Below are 16,992 nucleotides of genomic sequence, written 5' to 3'. Positions count from 1 at the left end.
ACAGGAGCGAGGGGTCTGGGTGAAAGAATTCCTGGGGGTCCTCAAAGAATTCCCCTATATTTCAGGCAAGCTACTGAATCTCCTTGTAAATCCTTAGCAGGATGGTCCAGGCTACCACAGTGACTACTGCCTGGTTCCACAAATGTTACTTGGCTGACATTTCAGGTTGAAAAAGTCAAATGCTATCCATATGTTTGCCAAATTTCATCCTGGACTTCAACTTTCTACAAAAGAAAATGAGGGGCAGTGACAGCTCGAGGGATACTGCATTCCTGCCAAGCACCCTGCAGTTTGAGCTGCCCCAAAATAAGTGCAAACACTGCACCGTGTAATGCCATGGACAGTGAGTGAAAGCCAGCATGAAATGTTCAGCACACTTCAAGTACGCTCTCCTTAAAGCCTGAAAAAGGTGAAGCCACTCAGAGAAACACCATCCCTCCCTGGGGAAAATCCCCACAAGATTGCCCACTGTTGGTCTGTGCAGTGTTTGACAAGAACTATGCTCCCAAGGCCACCGCACCAGCCACTGAGCCAGCCAGCCTCCAAAATCTGTTACTGAGGATGAAGCTGTTTGTTTGTCATCTCAAGGCTGAACAGGAATGACATTTCTGTTGCAGTGCAGTAAAAGGTTAGCACTTGCATAAGCTGATAAATGTGAAGTCAAGGTGACTCTATGTATTACATTAGCATAGGACTGCAAATCCTTAGGGCACACAGCAAAGTCTAAGCAAGCAATACAAGCAACTACGGCACTGCATCTAAAAATGCGTCAGAGAAAATCCTCCCTTTACACACACCATAAAATGTGGGACAAAATCTCATGGCACGTTTGCAGTCTGCAGGGCAAAGAGAACAAACCAATCCAAAGGTACAAGGGATGAGTATCGCCTGTTAACACGAGAAACACCTTTTCTGTGATATTATTTCTTTCCATTCAGTTGACCAAAAAGACCGAAGTTCTGCACCGGTGTCTCACTGTACCACCGGCATGACTGGATGAATGGATCCGGTTTAATTAAAGGCCTTTTTTACAGTAGGCTGTAACAAAATATTGTGAGAAAGTGTGAAGCTGAGAGCTGGCTTTGAGATTTCAAGTAATCTTCTCCTAATTAAGTCTGTATATATTTATATGTCATGTTAGGGTACGAAAACAGTTCGAGCTCTCCTTTCTTTTACCTTCTTTTTTCTGTTTCCCTTTCTAGCATTAATTATTAATTTACTACCCTCTTCCTTCACATTACTTCAGCCAAAGCAGAGCCAAATTGTTTCAAATACATCTTATGTACTCTGAACTTCATTCTGCTTGTGCAGATTCACTTGTCTTCCTGGCTCCAGTGATGTAATTCCTAATTACACAGGTAAAACTGAAAAGAGAAGCCGCTACTCTGGACTCCTTCCTCCTTTGTTACACTGGGCTGATATCGTTCACTAGACTCACCAAGTTAAAACTCCAACTCAGCAGGGAAGGTATTACAAAGCTTTGGTAGCACATCAAAGCATCTCCATGCTTTGCTGCTTATTTAATGTACCACTGATGTAGTCTATCACGTGCTGTTCCTGAACTTCTTCAGTTCTCAGCCCCAAAGCCTCCTGTGTTTTGACTTAGTCTATTGTCACTCTCACTTCTGGGCCCTATCTTCCCTACTCAGCACCCCAAGAAAAAAGCAAGAGAAGAGAACAAGTGCTAATTTAGAGCTATGTCTCTATCCATGTCACCAGTGCTTTGATGGGCTTGGATGTGTGCAGCAGGGGAGCTTCAGGGCCTAATACAGCACAAATTAGCAGGACCATCTCCTGGCACCTTACATATCTGGATGCAGAAATAGGGTGTTTTGAAAACACTGGCGAATGCTCTTCAAAGACTCAAAGGGTATTGACGTTACCCTTTTTGTATTCAAAGACTCTTCTGTATCTCCAGCATCCCCATGGCACAGAGGTGGTTCATCAAGCCTCTGGAGCCTGAGGAGACTGTTCTCTGGGTTCATTTTTCAGGTGCAAGAGGCTCTTTTTAGGACCAAGCCAATGCTCTTGATAATGATAATTGATCCATATGGATTCAACAGGAATGTTGGATAAAAAAACAGCAGATCAGGCCTCTGGATCCAAACCAAGATAAAAAAAGAATGAATTTAAATGAGAAAAGAGTAGGTCTACTTATGTGTTGGTTAATTTGGAAACAAACCAGTACTTTCGAACAGCATCAGTTATCCATGATATTAATAAATGATCTTTCCCATAAAAGACTACTTCCGCTGAGGAGACAACCTGCCCGTATTCTTCACTTTCCGTATTTGCAGATTAGAATTCATTCATTCACTCCTGCTTTGGGCTGAGCTTAGTGGCAGGAAGATTGACACCTGTAATGGAGAAGGAAAAGGCTGTTCCACAGCTTGATCCATTCCTCATCATGCAGCAAGATAGAAGCAAAGAATCCATCTGCACACTTCTACAAACTTCTATGGGAGCTTCTGCTACAAACTCTTGCTTGGATCCTCCATCTAAGAGTGCTTCATAATTATTTCATAAATATCCTACTTTATGTTCCCTTCTTCGAACTGCCAGTCCCATTTTAGCCCTGGATATGTTCAATATTGAGTTTAAACTGGCCATAACAGCACGATGTGTGTATGTGTAACTGCAGCACTGCCAATGGTCTCTCTGTGGGAAGTGGGCTGGGCTTTGTGCCCCCTAATCTCAATTCTTTATGACTTGAGTCCCCATAGAGTACTCACAAAGGCTTATGGTATATGTTTGGGCTATAAAAGATGATTAAAACAGGAATCCATCCATCACAAAATCTACACAGCATGTTGGTACCCCTCGTGTAACCATGTTATTAGTAGCACACTGTTCTTTTGCTTCTGAATAACAAAACATGCCTCACAAAGCTGAATTCAGTGACAGCTTTCTGTGGTATGGCATCAAGGAAGAAAGAGACCTGGCTTTTGATTTCTTGAACTTGCATAATCATGGGAATGCTTCTGCGTTTCTCCTTCCTTGTCTGTAAAATGGGTGACGATGCTGCTAATCTATCCTAACTCCACATTAAGAGGCTCAATCCGTAAGCTGATTTAAACAACTGCAATATGGGCACAGTATTAATACTATTTAACATCAGATTTTCCAGAAATGAACAAGAACTAAAAGCTTATTTCGGTTTCTTTGGAACTCTGCATTCCCTTCATAATGCTTCAACATTTAAGCATAGGAACACGCTATAGACCACAGGCCCCACTGCCCTGTGACTACACGCTGCTGTCTGCCCCAGCATGTACCCACTCATGCACGGTCATCACTTGAAAAGGGAGCAAGCCCCATGCTGTAATGTGTACAACAGCACTCAGCTTGCCAGTACTACCAGAGACCACCTGAACAGAGCAGGCTCTCAGGCCCAAGCATCAGTGTCTGGATCAAGAAGAGACATATCCTGTGGCTGCCCAAATCTTCCTAGAGGCATCACAGAAAGCAAGACCAGTCTAGAAGCCATTGCTGGCAAAAACATCCAGGAACACCAGAGCCATTTGTAGAACCTGGATCAGGTTCTGAAATGTCCATAAACAACAACAAAATCCATCTATGATGTAGTTGCTGTGAATAATCTGACAGCAGCAGAGATTTGACAAGTATCTGTGGTCTCACCCGGTTCAAATATAGCACCAGCCAGGCACAGGATCCTCTCACGGCACCAGAGCCTCAGCGCTGCAAGTTTGGCAGCTAAAGGACTCCATCCAAGCAGAATAACCAGATTAAAGGACTCTAAAAGAGCACTGCCATGAAAGGGGCTACGTAGCAGGACTGCAGGAATCACATCTCTGTGACTCTGGAGCAACTCCTTAGTTCCCTTCACCTCAGCCCTGTCACAGTGCAAAACACACTCAGCTTTTATCCAGCTATTTGTAACCCCATGCTTACCAAGGGCTGAGCCTGAAGATGAGCCCCAGCTCCTGGGCTGAGTCAAACCCTGTTCTGGGAGGGACAGAAAGATGCCTCAGGAGAGCTCACCTTCACAAGCCTCCTGCCGCCCCAGTGGCACATCCTGCTCCACACACACACCTTGGGCCACCGAGGGGAAGCTCTGCATGCAGAAACAGGAGAAAGAAAGGCTCTGATCCTAAAAAAGTGAGCACACAAAGCAGCCCAAAGAGGCCCGCTCCGCACAGCTCGGTACCACAGCGGAGGGAGCTCGGTTTCAGTTGGTTTTTGTAAGAGAGATTCATCCAAACATGCATGGGAAGGAAGGTCATGGCAGCAACCCTGCTCCTTCACTACACCCCAAATACTTCACCCTGAATTTTGGTGCCATCAACTACTGGACCTTAAAAACGAATGAAAGCAAGCCCTTCAGGGGACAGCGAGAACATCTGACATCAAACACTGCTCTTCAACGCTCAGTGAAGTCAATGGGAATTTTCCCATTTCCCACTGCTGTTTCTATGCTCACCTCATAGGTCCAGAGAGTCCCTTCAGATTCAACCCACGGCCAGTCCTGGGACTGGTGAAAAACAACAGGTCACTGAGAGCCACATTTCCCTTCAGCCAGGCAAAAACTGGGAATTCTGAGAACTGAGCTTAGCTGACTGGAAATGTGTCTGAGCAGGGACCAAACAGCTCCAGCAAATCTGATCTTTCTTCCATACAGGGAAGAGCAAACAGGCTTTGGGCCCAAAATGCATTGGTGGCCCAAATCCCAGCCTTTCCTTTTCTTTCCCCAGGCCTCTGCTGAGTGATTTAAGTACCAGGCTCCTGGCTTCTCTAGATGCTCCATTTTGCACAAATAATGACAAACGTTCGGGGCTCGTAGGCTGGAGTAACGTTCTGAGAATCTGCAAGATTTGTGCGGGAAGAAAAACCCCATTTTCTGTCTTGTTCCATTCACGATTACATTCAAATCTTTGGCAAAATCAGAAGTCAGCCCAGGAAGATCTGCTGCCATTTGTGCTACCTGAATCACTCCACAGATGCAGAGCCAGTGCAGATGAACTGGTTTTGACTGAAGCCCTCACAGCTAGAAGACTTTCTAAAACAACTCTTCCTTTCACCCATTGCAGCATCCTGCACACATTACTTTCAGCCTAGCTTCAACTTCTTCCTTTTCCCAACCTATTTCAGTCAAGCAGGGGTTCGTGTGTCTTCTGTGGACAGCAATGGGTTTATTTTTGGGAGGGGTGTCTACCCTCACTGGTTACAGTTTGTGCCAATAGCTAATGTGATGGCTTGTTGACTGCTGATATTCATACCCGTATCTTTGACAGGCAAGGCGCCCACTCACCAGCTGCTCAGCCTGTTTGATTAGGTTATAGACATGGTGCAGGGAAAACTGCAGGAGATGAGGTGGAAGTGAAGCCATTTTGTGCGTGCGCGCAGGCGTGCACTTGCAGGACCAGAACGCATCCCTCCTCATCGCCAGCTCTTCGTATGACCTTAGCAGTGTGCATGTGTGCACACCAGCACCAACCCCTGGGTAGGGTGAAGCAGTAAAGATATCATTTCAAACCTGGCGTGATTTCAAGATCAATAGAAACCCACAGACAAATGTCAGAACATTTGCCCTAACACTCCATAAACACAGAGCTCCAGGCTTAAACAAAGATGTGCATTTTAAGGCATACACTTCTTTTAGACTTCGAGTCTGAGAAGCCTGAAGTCCTCTTCCCAGCTATGGAGCACACCCCTGCTCTGGGCTCAGCTTGTGCCCTTTATGTCTATCCCACATGGAGGGGAATTGGTGTCTGTCAGGAACAGTGACGTGGCCATGTTGTATCTATCTCCTGTTGTGCATCCCCCTGTCAGCAGGAGCTGGTGATGACGGGGTGTCAGAAAGGACCTCGTGGGAGCTGCTCTTCCTGAGGAGGAACCAGGAGGCTGGTGGAGAACTGTGCTGCTGGCTGAGCAGCCCTGTCCTCTCCAACAGCCCCTGTGGAACCAGTGGGCACAGTCAGCTCCAGAAGCCCCCATGGACTTGTCCAAGAGGGAGGTTAGACTTTGTTTCTCCTGCTGAAGAGACAGGAGATTGCGGGAGAAGACTTTTAGGATTCTTCACAGACTCAGTGTTCTCTTCCCAAATGGGGATACCCTGCTGGTGTTATACAGCAAAAAGACCTGGGTAAAGCATTTTCACTGCAGCCTTAAATATACTGCAGGGACTTGACACCTTTTGATCGAACATTGTCTCTGCTCTGCTGACCTCTTCCTCTTCCCTAGATCAGGCTTTACTTCCTTCGCTAATATAACCTCTCCTCTACTGCTACAAAAATCACTCTGCTGCAGCAGATGCTTCCCACTGAAATAGCCTCCCTAGCTGTACCTTGAGGTACATCCCACAGCCCCTTGTCCATTCTCTGCATAACGTGACCTCCCAAGAGAAAAGGCTGAAGAGTCAGTGACGAGGGGCTGACACCCTAGGAATCTTTATTCTTCTTCTTCCCACTAGGAACAGTTTTAGGGCATTAGGGCAATTTTATAAACCTGGAGGTCTTTCCACCCAGAACCTTTCAAATACCCCAATACACAAAATACAGGTATTTCCATTAACCGCAGCTCCAGGGTAAATAAGAGATCAGCACCTCCATTTCATAATGCAGCACAAACCAGAATGAACAGGACACAAAGGCTGAATGAGAGAGTGGAATTATTTCATCTCTTATCCCAGCCAGGGCCCTGAGCCCCAAATGGCTTCATGCTCTCGCACTACTTTGCCAGTAAGGCTTCGTACAATGAAATTCTTGCAGCTTCCTATGTTAATCCATTAATACCTGTGAGAGCAGGCTGAAATCCCTACTCTGGTTATCATTCTGGAACCAGAATGCCCAATAAACACTATCCCATAAGCTCTGTTATTCGCTCTTTATTTTACTGAGGAGAAAGTGAATTGCTTATTTTAGCAAGCTATGTCTGTCAGTGCTGGGAGAACACAAGAATAGATTAGACCCATGGTCCTTCTATCCCAGGATGTTATCTCTGGTGACGGGCAGCAGTTTGCATCCACTGCACTTACAGTGACTGCACTCTCCCTGCATCTGACAATTCATAGTGTAGACAGCCAGAGCCATCATGCTTCCTACCCAGAATCTGTTGTGAACTCATCTCATCCTTTTCAACCTGCTTATGCTTTTGCCCTCCACAGCATCCTGTGGTAATGAGCATTACAATTTAATTAGCAGACATGATAAGAAACATATCTGACTCTATTCAGGTGCTTAAGCCAGTCTTTCCCAAACAGTGAATCAGTGGCACGTCCAAGGATGCAAAAGGGATGCAGGACACGTGAGAGAAGCCAGGAAATTGCTTCAGGTCTTACCGGAACATGTTCACTGCACATGAAGAGGGAGAAACTGAGAGAAGGGAGAAAGGAATAAGGACGAAGTAGCTTCCTGACTTGAATCCAGAGATGAAGCTGAGAACAAATAAGTGTCTAATGATGTAACACAAACACCCATAATTCTAACAGCAAAAACTGTCCTGATGCTTAAGTCAAGTCTCCTGTCATGGCCACTGTGACCATAACACTATAAAAACCCTAATGTACTCTTAAAAAAAAATAAAAAATGGAGAAATGAGGACTGAGGTCTACCTGCCACTCATACACATAGAGAACCACACTTGGCCTCTCCAGTTCCTCACCTTCACAGCCATCATCTCATGGAAAACATGGCAAAGATGCCATACCTACAGCCACACTTCACTCTAAGGACTGCTTTCCAAGACAGGAAACCCCAGGAAGAGCACAGGTTTTACACTGACTGACTCCACAAAACAACACAGCATCTTCTTCTTACCATGATGATAAACCTGCCCGGATCTGCTCTGGGGATCTGATCCTTGTGCAGGAAAAGGGGATCAACCCCAGCTCCCCTCCTTTTAACCCTGGATTTCAACCCTCATTTCAACCACTTTTCTTGCTTCCCCAAGAGGGAACTTAACCTAACTTACCCTGAAAACACACTGAAGCATAACGGCTCAGACAGCTGAAAGGGATAAAAACCCTGCTCTTCCAGTGACTGCAGTCTCCCACACACAGAGAGAGCTCCATCTTCCTATGGCTTTTAAGTGCACAGGGCCTGGGCAATCAGGAGGACCTGACTGGCAAGATGCTCTGTTGCAGTGATTTGTGCTTACTGGCAGGAAAACCAAATGAGAATAGCCTCTGCCATGTTCTGATTTTGTCCTAGAGACTCACCTAGCTAAAAAGAAACCAACAGCTGTTTCAAAGCCACTGACTTGCTTTGGTACTTCTTGATCTGAACCACAAGCTGGGTCTGGATCCTTCTGCAGATACATGTACCAACACCACATTGCTATCCAGGATTTGGGGCTCAGAAACTTCCAGGAATCACTTGCTAGCTTGCATTTTCCCCTAAACTGGACATTGTAAAGACTACCAACAAGACACTGGCAGCACCCTGCCTCTCCGAGTCAGGCAGTACACCTGGTTCCCAGCTCTCACAGTAAGTGGGACATTTAAAAGTGCCCAAATGCAGTTTCGACATGAGCCTGCTCACCTCTGTGCCAGACTATCAGCCCAAGCAACTGGAAAACCCTGCTTGCTTGTAATACTTGCATTCAGGCACTCACTTATCCAGGTTCCTCTCATGACAAAGCTAAAACACTGTGGCAAATCCAGCCCTGACTTTTTGATGGTTGAATCCTGCCTAACTTAGTGATCCTTGCTGATCATGCCATTATAAATGCCTTATCCTTGAGGCTGGCTTTTCTCTGCTCCCTCCTGTTTTCCTTTCTCTCTCTGTAGCCAGAAATGATTTACATGTTTGTTTACTCTGAGCTACATTCATCTGAGTCATTCAGCAACCCTCTACCCACAATCACATCACAGCAAAGTTTGAACTGGAGTCTTGGTGAGTGAGTATTGTGCTGCTGTGAACAGGAGAACGTGGGGCTAAATTCTGGGCCATATTCTGCCACTGGCTTTCCAGCAGAACTGACCTTTGCTATGAACATGTCAAAACTCAAGAGCATCATAGTCCCCTGTGTTCTACATTACTTCCTGGAGCAGGAGAAACTCCAGCCAAAGGAATTACTCTTTATTTACACCAGTGTAACAATTAGTAAGATTTGGCTCATTTTGTACAAATTATACTACCGTACTTGTAGGAATAATCTTTTCTGTTTCAAACTAATTTTAGCCCCTCTTGAGCGGTGATTATCGAGCTCTCCCATCTGTTGTACCAAAAAAAAATTATTTGCACATAGCTTTTGTGAATTTTCTCCTCTGAGGTATGTTTCCAAGAACTGTATCCCTCAAAAACCAACGTAATCGTATTATCAGCAAGACTCATAACGCAGCTGACAGTACCTTCTCTATTAAATCCACCCCATGAAAAGACCTCAGAATTGACATTCTAAGAATTTTTTAAGGTGGTCTGAAAGCAGATCTCTGCAAAAAGCGAGTTAATCAAAGAATTTTGCATCTTGCCATTACCTCAGATGCGATTCCGAGCAGAAGCTATTCAGGGATCCTACCAAAGCAGAAGGTGGTTAAGAAAATAACAATGCTTTGAAAAAATACATATTACAAAACCAGTGAGATTTCAGTCTCCTAGAATGAAAGCAATGCGCATCAAAATAGAATGGATTCCTTCAGAATCCCACTGATAAAAACAAGGAATTCTGTTCATGCTGTATGCACTTGGGAGATAAATTAAAGCTCATCAGAGGTTAGTCAGAAGCTCAAGTGCTTTTCCATCTAGTTTCTTTCCACAGCTTAAAAAATAATAAAATAAAATAAGCCAGCATCTTGACCTTTTTCTTTACTTCTAACACTAGAAATGTGCCCTGTCAGTGTCTGAGACATTGCTCTTGCCTAGGAAGACTTGCTCCTAGCTGAGAGCACATTGATCACTGCTATAGCTCTAAATACACACAACCAGATGGAACAGTAAAGCCACACCACAGAGACCAGTGGACTCACAGTGGGCAAGGCTGATGTCATGGTCAGGGTAAGCTCTTTCATGTCTTTATCCACCACTTGCAGCTTAAACCATCTAGGACAGAAGCGTTTCTTCAGCTGGTAATTACTGCCAAGTTACATGCGGAAGAAACTGGGGGTGAATATTCAAGGACAGAACAACGAATGGCACATCTGATGACACCCAAATGTTACATTTTTTTTTCCTTTTCCTCAGAAACGACACCAGATCTCTTTACTCAAGGAAATAGTTCCTCTAGCCTGCTTTGGACCTGTCTGCAAAGACATTTGGCTACAGCTTCAATAAGGTGCCTAAAGACACTGCTTTAAGGTCTGAAAAGCATTTTTAGAACAGCAATAGAGTAATTTGCATTTACACAGTACCTCCCTGGCTGAGAAGTGTTTTCAAGGGCTCCTGAGTAGCTGCACACAGCCCTGAGAAGCAGCAACACAGGATAAGCCATATTTGACAGAGAAGGCAAGCAACACTGAAGAAGACGGAGAGATTTGCCCAGGATTAGGCAGGACGTCGACAGAAGAAAATAACCCTCCTTGGTGGTTCCCCCATGGGGACAGGCACACACACACACACAGACACTGCAACCACATGACCATCCTCGTCCCAAAAATCTTCCCTTCCATCTCCTCTTGCATTCTGCACAGGGCGCTGCATTACATAAGCTTGCTTGCGAGGAGGTGCACCCGGTACAAAACTTATATCTGACCAGCAGGAAGATGAAATATATTTCATTACACAGTGGAAAAGTTAAGGGGAAGCGATCAAACGGGCTGGAAGTTCAAAGCAACACAGCTCCCGTGCAGCAGCAGCGAGACTTCATACATGCCAGTGCACCCATGTTACCTAGGGCATGTGGGATTTAATGGAAGACTCGCACATTACCATATTCATAACCGTGACTAACAAATCTGTTGTCAGTGCCACCAAAAATATCACACAAAGCAGAATGTTTCTGTGCCAAAGAGACCACTGAAGTCACGGTTCCATAGTAAACAAATGAACTTATGGAGAGTCTTGAGAATCGGCCCTGACTTTTCTTTGTAGGCTGCAGAATTCGATAAACTATAAACTGCCAGATGCTCGCGTCTGTGGACTGAAGGGACGATGAATGAGGCATTTCTTCTGCGAGCATCACAGCAGAGAACACCCTCTGCGACATCACTGTTACCTTTCCCACCCTGAGGGCTCCTGGGTCAGTGGAGAACTCACAACCAGGTCAAAGGATGCCGTAATTAACAACAATTTACATTCGGATCTAATCCGTGAGCGGGAGGACGCAGGTGGCTGACACGGGGCGCGCTGTCATTTAGCGCAAGGACAGGGAAAATTCAGCTCCGTCCCTTGGGGTGCGAGTCCCGCTGGGGCCGGCAACTCCTCCTCACCGCGCTCCCCAGCCCCGCGGCACCCACAACTTCAGCAGGAGAACACCCACCCCCCCCCCCCCGGCCCGGGGCAAGCGGGAGCCGGTGCCCCGGCCCAAGTCAAGCACCGGCCCCGCCACACGCGGCTGCAGAGGGGACGAAGGGCCCGCGGCGCCAAGTTCGGTCACTGCCCTGGGGTTCGCGGCGGTCCCCGCCCGGCCCCGCCGCCGCGGCCCCGCTCTCCGCGCAAGGTGCGCGCCCGCCGCGGCCCCGCTCACCTCCGCGCCGCTCCGTCAGGGTCTACATGCCGGGGTGCCCGCGGGCCCGGGCCGCGGGGCCGTGCCGCTCATTTGTAATCCGCTCCTTGCCGAGCGCCGCGGGGGGCGGGAGCCCCCATGCCGCCCCGCCCGCGCTGCCCAGCCCGATCGCCCGAGGCGGGCGCGCTACGCCGGCGGCGCGGAGCCGCGGGGCCGGTGACAAGCAGGGCAAGGCGGGAGCGGCATCGCGCTCCTCGCCCCGGCAGCGGGCGGGCGCCGGGTCCCGGCGGTGCTCCCGGCAGCAGCCGCCTCCGACCGCCCCTCGGCGGGAGCCGGGGCCGAGCCGGAGCAGAGAGGAGAAGAGAGGGAAGGAGAGGAGCGTCGCGGGCAGGGACGCGCAGCGCCCCTCGCACTCCCTCACCGGCGCACGCCGCCCCTCACACACACACACACGGGTACACCCGCCCCTCACACACACACACACACACACACACACACACACACACACACACACACACACACACGGGTACACCCGCCCCTCGCACACACACACACACACGGGTACACCCGCCCCTCACACACACACACACACACACACACGGGTACACCCGCCCCTCACACACACACGCACACACTCACACGGGTACACCCGCCTCTCACACACACACACGCACACACACGGGTACCTCCTCCTCTCCCGCACTCGCACACCCATACACCATCCGCTCACACACAAACACACCCGCGTTCACAAACACCCAGCGATACAGGCTCCCTTAACACACACACACACCCACCCTCCAAGTTGAAGCAGCACTAAGGGGAGAAGGAGAGATCACACCCATCTCCCCAGTCACACTCCTCACCCCACACACCCCTTCACACACACCGTCTCCACACTCACTGTCCTGGTTTTGGCTGGGATAGAGTTAATTTTGTTTCTGGTCCAGTGCTGTGCCCGGATTTCGTATGAGAATGATGTTGATAACACAGCAATGTTTTAGTTGTTGCTACTCCAAGACAAGGACTTTTCAGCTTTGCACGCTCTGCCACTGAGGATGGGCACAAGAAGCAGGGAGGGACACCTGACCTGAGCTATCCAAAGGGATATTCCACACCATAGGACATCAGGCTCTGTGTAGAGACTGGGGGCAGTTGGCCGGGAGGGTCCAATCGCTGCCTGGGGACAGCCAATTGTTGGTCGTGGTGAGTGATTGTTCTATGGCTTCCTGGGCCGGTGGTGGAGAGGCTGAAGGTGGAGGCTGAGGGGTACCCCTCCATTCCAGCCGCTCCTGGGCTGGTGAGAGCCATTGGAGCCCTGCACCCCAGCCTGAGCCCCTGACACCGGACAATCCTAACTGCCTGCCTCAGCTGCATCCAGCCAAACTCCCTGCCGGGCCGTTAATACCTGTCAGCCCACCACTGAGTGATACCAGGTTCAGTGATCAGCTCGTTCCAGCCACCTGAGGGCTCTGAGTTTGTATGTCCTCCTCATTTCCCAGACCCTATGACGCATGGGTGTCTAAATCCTTTAGACAACTGAGAAAATCTCTTAACTCATTTACTGACAGACTAAATCCAGGGAAATCCAGTTTTTACCTTTTCTCTCACCAGGAAAGCTTCCCTCTGGTCAGCTGGAGGCACTTTTTCTGTCTTTCCCTCCTTCCCTTTCCCACTGACTCCCCTTTCCCGGCCAGTGACTGGTCACACTGCGGTTCTCTCCCCCTCTTCCCACACTCTCAAGCCAAGCATAGCATTTTATTTATGCCAGAAGAGTGAAGCTCCAATAGATGCATTTGTGCCATTCCTGCCTTCTCCATCATGCTGCCACAATGCCTATGGCCAGACCTGTTATGGGGAGGATTGCACCCTCCTGACAGCACCCATGTGGGAGCAGGTTCGTTTTCTTACTCTGCTCCCCCATGCTAATCCCCTGTAGTTCTGTCATGGGCACAAAATCCCAGCATTAAAGTGTTTTTCCTTTGTAAGCACTCTAATTGTTACAATGAGCTTTTCTTACTGCTTTATGTTTGAAACTGAGACTTGACGCTCAATAGGAGTTTGTAATTGGCTTTATAGACACGTCAAACCTGTGTCCTGCCCTCTTTAATCATCAAAGTTGTCCCCATTCTCCCCTAAATTTTGCTGGGATATTGTTAAAAGATGAATAATGCATACTAACACTCTGAACTTGCTGCACTCTTCTGGCACTTTTCAGAAGAAAGCACTTTACCAGCTACAGCCTGTGTACAGGGACCACTTTATCTGTCACAGAGATGCACCCACCTATAAGGTGAAATGCAACAGTGGCTTTAATGGGGTACAAAACCATTACGCAAACAGTAACAGGCTCTGCAGCTCCAAGTGCCATATCCTGCCAGCAGCCACACTAGGAATGCACAAGCTAAATTGGTCAGAGCATCAGGACAAGCACTTCTTCCCCAGCAAAACAGTACTTGAGTCGACTCAATATTTTATCACTGCAAGTGTTTAGCAGCCCTCCTTGGCCTCTGAGGTACTGAGTAGAGCCGGGTAAATGATTCAGAGCAAATCATTTATTCAGAACTTCTGCCCACATTTTGTGTCAGTCCAAGAACACAAAATTGTTTTCTTCCTGCTCACATTCAGTCAACCCATGCTTTAGAGTTTGCCTGGGCTTTAAATCCAAGGGCTGGCATACGTGACACGTTGCTGCAGGGGTTTTGCTGTACCGTATATACGTGTATGTGCTGAGTGGGTGCAGTTGGTTTTGTAAATGACATCAATTTGTCCCTGTTCCACTGGGACGAACTGAATTTACTGCCAAGAAACAGCCTTGAGCCCAAGGAGAGCCCTTTAGCGGCCAAGATTAGGTTCAGATTAGTGACAGAAAATAGTTTAAGAGAGAAAGAAACAAATAATTTGCAACCATGAAGCAAAAGACTCAGGTCATTGTAAAGCAACAACATAGGTAAGGGCTTTTCGAGCTACCTCTTCTGGTTGGCTTGATTAATTTCCTTTTGTATACTCTCTTTAGGATTTTTCTGTGTTTTACTGCAGACCCTGGTCCTTGGTTCTGCCCAGCCAGGGTGCTTGACCACAGTCTGGAAGAGCAAAGGGTTGATTTTTGTGCATATGGAAGGGTGCAATGCCACCCAAGGGACAACAGGAAAAGCTGGTGGCAGGGCAGCCCTGTGAGCAGGGAAGGAGGGCAAGGCTGCAGCGAGGCTGTGCAGGGTTCTGGCAGAGGCGAGCTTCACACAGAAAGCAATGCAAAACACCCCCAAAAATCCCATACATGCAGGTGGTGTTATTTCTGAAGAGCAATACTAACCCAAATTCCTTTTAACAAGTGTATGTGTGTATATCCATCTCACTTGGGAAGCCATTCCTCTGGAGCCACCTAAACTAAATTGAAGAGTAAAGGTCCAGGTTCCTAACTACACCAAGCTCCAGCAGTGCGTGGTGGTACTGCTGTCAATCAGAATCGGGCCATTGTGTGTGAACAACCGATTTTGTCTCACAAAAGCTGTGATGTGGTGCTAGTCATCTTCAGAACAAAACCAAGTAAAATGTGCAAGATTGTTTAGTTCCCATTTCTCCATCATAAAGTGAAGCATCTAAGCCCTAAAAACAGAGAGGGGAGCAATTATTCTTAGAAACAAAGCCTCTGGAAAATGCCTTTTATCTCGCTGGAAAAATGTCTATTCCTTCTTGGTGCAGAAAGGGAGATTTTGCATATTTTAATTAGATCAGTTGAAAAGTTGGGGAAAAGGGAACCTGCTTTGCTGTCAAGCTGCTTAGTGAAGAAAAGTTCTGGAAGTTCAGGAACTTGGAGAGAGCTTTAAATCTCCACGGCTAAAAATAATTCATCCTCTAAGAAAATGCCACAGATTTCTTTTTCTCTTTTATTTTTTTTATGGCTGCCTTAGTTGACTTCAGGTCATCAGAACATGGAAATTAAACTGGGAAACTGGAAATCTTTTTCATTTTAACTTTCTACACTTCAAAACCTTCTCGCTGCGAACAGGGCAGTGGGTAGTCCCTGCGGGGCTGCCATTTTACTTGTATTTGCAAGAAGTAGTGCAGCTTGATGAAATACAGCTTGACAAGAGGTTCGGGGCTACAGCTGGTGATGCAGACATGGGCGGGAGATTTCCATGCCTCCTCTTTGGTGGTTTTCATTTTTCCCTGGATTACCTTTATTATCATTATTTCAGATACCATCTTTTTTACTCCAGTGAACGCCCACTGAACAAGCGCTCCAGGTCAGCTGCTTCACTGGTGCATGGTCATCACAGTTTGGTTTGTGTTAGTGGCAGAGCACTGATTTACATCAGGGAACATCAACTGTTTGAGGCCAGGTTGGACAGGGCTTGGAGAAACCTGCTCTAGTGGAAGGTGTCCCTGCCTGTGGCAGTGGGTTGGAACTGGATGAGCTTTAGGGTTCCTTCCAACCCAAATGATTGTAGGAGTCTATGATCAGGCCCCAGAACCTGCTGCTTCCACTAAGCTGCGTGGAAAAATGACTTTAATTTCTGTTGTCACCGTATCCCTTCCATCCTGCAATGGATGTGTTAGCCCAAGGGCAGTTTGAATCCATTTACTTGTTAAGCTAACAGTCCTTTTTTTCCCTTTTGTAATACATAATTTAGGTTGTTGTTTCCTGCTTGCAGACAGACACACCGCCGGTCTGTTCGGCTGCTCACGTCAGGATGGGTATTTTCTGGCAAGGTTGACGCTGAGCTGTAGGACAGGTGAAAAGACCAAAATTATCCTTCAGAAAGACAGCCTTTAAACAAGTTATTCCCTTCCTCAATTTTACTCCAGTCCTTCAGCACAAAGCAAGCCAGCTCTGAGTCTGTTACATGAGTGCATTGTTTCATGACTGCTGCTACCTGCAGGAGCCAGCAGGAGATAGATGACCACGAGCAGCAGCCACAGTGCTGTTTAATAGATTGATGCTCATTAACTTAATGCCATTTGCTCCTTCTGCTCCCTGCAAACACAGCTTTAATGCATTTCCTGAGCCCTCCTCATGCTCCCCGTACATGTGGCTTGTGCGTGCAGCTCTGCAGGGCATGCTGGCCCCAGCACGGCTTCCCTGCACCCACTAGCAGAGCTCATGCACCTGATAGTCTGTTCTCAGAAATGCCCTGGCAGTTCTCCCTGCAGACACGGGTGTGGGGTTTAGTGCATACTGGATCTGCCAGAAAGGAAGCAAAGGTCTTGACCTGGCAATAAATATCATGGGAAGAGTGATGGGGGAACTGCACAGGGCTCGGCAGCCAGGGGCACTCAAGCGTGTTCTGCTATTTGCAGGCATTTGTATGAGACCAAAGCAGTTTAATTTCTATCTGCCCACAATTCACCTCTAATTTTAGCCTTTAGGATGAATACCTCTGAAACTGCCTTTACGCTCCTTTGCTCTGGTTTGGATATCTGTCTTCAAAC

The 16,992-nt window shown here is 47.5% G+C and overlaps 1 protein-coding gene across 1 annotated transcript in view; it reads right to left on the bottom strand.

Annotated features, from left to right (window-relative positions):
- TRPC5 (transient receptor potential cation channel subfamily C member 5) overlaps positions 1-11,811 on the bottom strand; it is a 94,591-nt gene extending 82,780 nt beyond the window's left edge. The window contains exon 1 of the mRNA XM_057399443.1: positions 11,581-11,811. The gene's annotated coding sequence lies outside the window, so the exon portion shown is untranslated. The remainder of the gene's footprint in view (positions 1-11,580) is intronic.
- Between the last annotated feature and the right edge of the window lie 5,181 nt (positions 11,812-16,992).

Source organism: Pezoporus wallicus, unplaced genomic scaffold (genome assembly GCF_028554395.1).
Source record: "Pezoporus wallicus isolate ANWC-B61680 ecotype Strahan unplaced genomic scaffold, APGP_CSIRO_Pwel_v1 contig_13659, whole genome shotgun sequence".
In the NCBI taxonomy this organism is placed as follows: Eukaryota; Metazoa; Chordata; class Aves; order Psittaciformes; family Psittacidae; genus Pezoporus; species Pezoporus wallicus.
Note: the sequence above shows the minus strand (reverse complement) of the source record. Positions and strands in the feature narration are given on the sequence as shown.